Source organism: Canis lupus, chromosome 5 (genome assembly GCF_003254725.2).
Source record: "Canis lupus dingo isolate Sandy chromosome 5, ASM325472v2, whole genome shotgun sequence".
Lineage (NCBI taxonomy): Eukaryota > Metazoa > Chordata > Mammalia > Carnivora > Canidae > Canis > Canis lupus.
This window is the reverse complement of record NC_064247.1, coordinates 65428941-65434967: the sequence shown is the minus strand read 5'-3', so window position 1 is coordinate 65434967 and position 6027 is coordinate 65428941.

Sequence of the window (6027 nt, the reverse complement as noted above, 5' to 3'; positions counted from 1 at the left end):
AAATGGTTGGAGAAACCGCGTGTTTGGAGTTGCGGATATTGTGTGCAGCCTGAGCTGTATGCCTGCTGTTTGATGTCTATACCTTTGATTTGTGTTTATGTGTTCGGGGACCTTGAACACCTGTAGGGTGGTCCCTCTGAATTCCCAGAATTCAGTAAAAGGATCAGAAGATTTCACTTTACTTAAAAAGTTTCCCTGTTTCAATGCTACTAAAAAAAAAAAAAAAAAACCCAAACTGACAGGAAATTCTGACAAAGTATCACCTTGACATTGAAAAAACACACGGCTTTAATCTTCAGTGCAACAGTCGGTGAACATATCTTAAGTATGGCGGAAACAGAAGAGCTTTCTTCCTGTTGACATACATTCTGACACTTCCATGGACTTGGGGCCAGGCATCCCTACTGCTCAGCAGCAGGCGTGCCAGCTGACCCTGTGTGTTAGTCAATGTGCGGACAAGCGGACTCTCACATTCACCTGCTCCCACCTTGCCCTGGATTGTGGGGAGAACTCATCCTGCATCCTATAACCTGGCACTAAGCAGTACAAGGGCTAGATGTGTGCCTCGCACGTAGCTCTTATAACTCTGCAGAGTCTGGAGGGATTGACACTCTTGGGAGCCATGGTTCTCAGAGCTGCTCACTCAGGCTACTTAGCTCTTCCTCTGTGTTTTGGGGACAGAGGCCACTGGGCAGATGCCACACACACCAGGTCAGGTAAAGGACTCCGAGCTGAAAGATAGATTTGGGGAGGTGAGAATTCAATTCTGTACTTCAGAAGTCTCCAGAAAGATATTGTTCACCACCCTACACAATGCTTTCTATGGTGAGAGCCAGAAACCTAGGCTACTTCATGCTGTCCCTGCTGCTCCCTGCTGCTCCCTGTCTTCTCCCTGTCTTCTCCATGCTGTCCATTCTGCTCCATGCTGTTCCGTGTATTCTCCGTGTTCTTTCATGCTGCTCCATTCTGCTCCATGCTGTTCCGTGTATTCTCTGTGTTCTTCCATGCTGCTCCATTCTGCTCCATGCTGTTCCGTGTATTCTCCGTGTTCTTTCATGCTGCTCCATTCTGCTCCATGCTACTCTATCCTGCTCCATGCTGCTCCATGTCTCCTCCATTGTGCTACAGGTCTTCTCCATACTGCCCCATGCTGCTCCATGCTGCGCCATGTCTTCTCCATGCTGCCCTTAGTCTTCTCCATTCTGCTCCATTCTGTTCCATATGCTCCATGCTGTTCCATGTTTTCTCAATGCTCTTTCATGCTATTCCATGCTGCTCCATGTCTTCTCCATGCTGCTTCATGTTGCCCTATGGTATTCCATGCTTCTCCATGCTGCTGCATGTCTTCTCCATGGTGCTCCATGCTGCTGCATGCTGCTCCATGTCTTCTCCATGCTGCTTCATGTCTTCTCCATGCTGCTCCATGTCCCACCCCCACTTTCTCCCACATCAATAGGACATGCTGTAGGCACAGAGGAGACAGTTCTCTTGGGAGGTGCCAAGGAAAGAGTCACTGCAGAAGAGGCACTGGGGCTGAGCCTTGCTTGATGGAAGTTTATGAGCAGAACCGGGAGGGGAAGCGTATTCCCAGGAGAGGGAACAGCATGACCCAAGGCACTGAGGCAAGAGCATGTGTGGCTTCCATGGAGATAGCAGGCAGCACCTGGGCTTTATGGGTTGGAGCTCCTCATTTAGCCTCCATGAAGAGTGTTTATTCTGCACTGCAAATCAGCAGGTAGGTGAGGATACCACCCTCTCAGGGAAGCCAGCTGTGGACCAGCTGACACACATGAGAACACCTCATCTGAGCGCCCCATCCGAGCACAGGGGTGGAGGACTGCAGAGAGGCCCGCAGTCAGGGCAGAGGCTGAGCAAGAAGAGGAGGACCCATGCAAACGGTCGTGGGACAGCAGTCCAAGCAGAGAGGACCCCACACTCAGGGGTAGCAGGGAGACCTAGAAGGAAGGAGTGGCATCAAGAGGCAAGTGGTGCAATTCTGGCCTGGAGTGAGGCAGTCCAGGTGCAGCAGCACCGAGCATGGGGGATGGGAAGAGGATCTGGAGCAAGGATCCACAGCTGGAGCTCTGGGGCCTCCTCAAGGCCGGTCTGAATGCTGTGGGGTGGAGGTGTCGGAGGTGTCGTTTACTGAGAGGGAGTCAGTAGGCGCCTTTTGGCAGGAGGACAGGCACGCAGGATGAGGAACCCCAGGTGCAGGCTGAGGGCCAGGTGTGCCTCTGTGTTCTGGGTGTGTCTTCGGGGAGGAGAAGCAGGAGCAGAGGTTAGGGGGTGGGAGAGCAGAGTATCCAGGCCAGAAATGCAGGATGAGAGGAGCCCCAGACTCCTGGCTGGTGCAGAGTGGCGGGGGAGGGGGCAGGGGCCTGCGCAGAGGATCCGCAGTGGGCCTCGTCCTGGGGAGCAGCAGGGGCAGCAGCATGGAGGGGGTTCAGCCTGGCCTGTGGCCCACCAGGAGCCCAGCCTCTCTCGTTCTGGGGTCAGGAAGGGGAGGGGAGGGAGGGACGGCAGCATGCCAGGAACCGGTACTTCTTACACATTTGTATTCTGAAAAATGAGAAAATAACATAAAAGCACAGGGAGGAGTCTTTGAGCTTTCAAGTCTGGGCCAGAGTTTCCACAATACGGTCCTCAGCCACAATTGCGCCACACTGAGAGCCCGTCCCGCAAACCTGTGGACCTTGACCTCCGTGTCTGGCGGCCGCTCAGGACAGGGAGTGGGAGCGTCTGTGTTTGTTTTTTGTACCATTGCTTTGAGGGCTGAGATCCACGTCTTTCCTCTCAGGCTGTTTGTGGTCTCAGTGCAGTGCATCCAGACGCGGCGTGGTTCCCGGGAGAGTCGTGGTGTCCCAGGGTTCCCGCCGGCTTTTAAAAATAACTGACAAAAGAGAACACCTACCAGGAGACCAAGACATGTCCGTTCACTCAAAGGACAGATTTACATCAACATGAAAAATGAGGATGAAAGTTCTCCTACCTGTTCTTGGAATTCTGGTTGGGACACAATGTTACCGTGTGACGTGGAACCGAGCCCGGGCGCCAGGGCTCTGTCTTCCTCTTACAAGGCCACTCTGCACACCTGGGCCTGTCTCTGCCCCAGTGCAGAGGGATCCCCCCCCGCCCCCACTCCAAGTTCCGGTGCAGAGACCCCATCTCCAATTACCGACATGCCTTCATTATCTAGAAGTATAATTCTCAGAAACTGTGGGAGGTCTGAGCAGGTGCCGGTTTGAATGCAAGTGCCCATCAGAATGCGCCTGTAGGGCACGAGAGCACGGATGGGATCTTTCATGGAACAGTACAGTTCAGGACTTTCTTTTTCTTATGGGAGACTGCCCTCTTCTCCTGCTGACCTGCACACATCAGAGGATGCAAGAGCACAACGCTGCCTGGGCCCTCCCGTCGGAGCGCGGCTCTTTCTCCCGCCTTGGCCTCTAACTGGGCAAGAGCCACAATCTCTCTAAGGAGCCTCAATTTCCCCATTAAAACCTGGGGGGTCATTTCACAGAACTCCCATGGAACGTGTTAAGAAGGCTAATGGGATTAAAAGGGTCTCATCCCCGGCCACGCAGGCTCCAGGGGAGCTTTCCAAAACACCATTCCTCAAACCAAGAGAATGGCAGGCTTTGGGGTGAGGGCTGGGCCCCACGTGGTCTGACACACGGTGTGGGCGAGGATCACTGAGCAGGTGTGAAAGCAGCCCAGGGGCCGGACGGGAATGCCACCTGCACTGTGCCAGTTGCTGGCAGTGGCGGGACCTGCTGTTCATTGTGAATTAAGTGACCAGGGACAGCAGCTTAGACGTGGTACAGAAACATTTCCATTTTGACAACTTCGAGCCAATCCTCTTTCACCCAGTGTCACCACCAAACAGCCCTTTTAAAGTAAAAAAAAACAAAAAACAAAAAACAAAAAAACTCCAAAAAACCTCACATTTATTTTAAGTTATTTTATTGCAAATGAGTTACCTGTATCCCTATCAGCACCCAGAGCTGTCTTCCCTTGGTGGCACCAGTCACCTACCAGCAGTGAGTTTTTTGATGCCCTCAACATGGGGGCGGGCTGTCTGCCCCATGGCACTTCCCCCCTCCTGCTCTGCTCTACTTACTCCCAGAGGTACTGGCATGGAAATCCCAGGCAGCCTCACGTCCTGTCCACAGGGCCTCAGAAACCTGGGCTCGCTGATGATACACCTGCCCAGGTGGAGTTCAAGAGCTGTGCTGTCCAACATGGTGGCCACTGGCCGGTCATGTGTGGCATTAGAATTCAAGTAATTAAAATTACACACAATTAAAATTCAGTCCCCCAGTTGCACTGAACACATTTAAAGTGCTCAATGGGCATGTGTATCCAAGAGCTGCCGTATAGGACAATGCAATTCTGAAATATTCCATCATCCCAGAAAGTGCTATAGGACAGCACAGTTCTAGAACATTCCACCATTAGAGAAAGGGTTATTGGACAGTGCAACTCTGGTGTCTCCCTCCTACCCCTGCGGCTCCCTGGCACCTTTCCAAATCTGCCCCTCCCCCCATCTCCAGAGGAGACTGTCTCAAGGAAGCCCCGGGCTGCTAGCCTGAAGTTGCCAGAATGTAGTTTTGCACATACAGTGTGGACGGCTGAGTAATGGCCCAGGACATCCTTGTCCTCGTCCTTGGGACCTGTGGGTATGTGACTTCACATGGCAAAGAGACTTTGCAGATGGGATTAAGTTAAGGATTAACTTAATTAAGTAAGGAGATGAGCCTGGATGATGCAAGGGAGCCCCGTGGATCTGCAAGGCCCTTGTAAGAGGGAAGTGGAGGGTCTGAGTCAGATGGATGGTGTGGTGATGGAGGCAGAGGCTGGGGGCGTGATGTGCCTGGACAGTGGAGGAGGGGCCCCGAACCAGGGGTTGCGGGTGCCTCCAGCAGTTGGGGAAGCCAGGAAACCACTTGGTCCTGGAGCCTCCAGCAGGAACCAGCCCGCCCACATATTGACCGCCCCTCCAGACCCTAAGGCAGCAAATGCATATTGTGGGAAGCCACTGAGTTTGCAGCACCTTCACCCTCTCGGCCACAGGACGCTCTCCCTGTGCACGAAAGCCCACCTCACTAAAGACTCAGGAGTGGTGACCTTGCCCCAGAAGACAAGAAATAGTCTTGGTCCGAGCCAAACTTTAAAGTACCCTCTCCTCCTTGACCATCCTCCCGCAGCTCCACCCTCAGGCTAACGGCCAGGCCATGCACCCATCACCCCATCACTGGCTAACTCACGCTCACTTGGCAGAACAGAGGTGCCTCCGTGGCTCCAGCCTCCTGGAGGGCCTGATGTGCTGCGTTTGGATGAGGCGTTGTGACACGGTGGGGTGGGCGCCATGACCCATGCTCTTTCCCAGGGAAGAGGGTGCGTGAGGAGGTGCAGGACTGCTTTCTCTGCAGCTCTGCATCCAGAACCTCCAGTTCCCCAAAGCCAGACTGTAACCTGCGGTGGCTCTGAGCACTCCGCCAAAACAAACCACCTCCATATCATACGTTCTCTCTGATTTGAAATGCTACTTGTGGGCTGTAATAAGTCTATTTATTCTTTATCTCCCCAAAATGAAATGGTTTTTTTTTGCTGCACCCCAGTGAATAGCATATTTTCTGCTCAGGAACGGGGAGGGGGGGCAGTGCCGTGGCCACATGCTTGCTGCATGTCTGTCATCCCTGGGCTCTGAATGCCCAACATAGACAGGCAGTCTCCACATTCTTGGCATTCCCGGAGAAAAAAGATATCTTAGCTTTTTAAAACGTAAACAACAGCTACTTACATTACAGGGAGAAAAGGACTATTTAGAAAACGAAGAGGAAGAAAATATGCAATGCTTATGTTTCCATGCTGTGTCCTGCTGTGCACCTGACAGCAGGGTAAGTCGGAAGATGACACGATTGTGTTGTCCGTGAGCTGCATTGCCAGAGAGGATGCAATATCCGTGTTGCTATAAGAATAAAAATGCCATTTTCAATTAGGATGTCCCTGGGCCTTGAAAAGGAG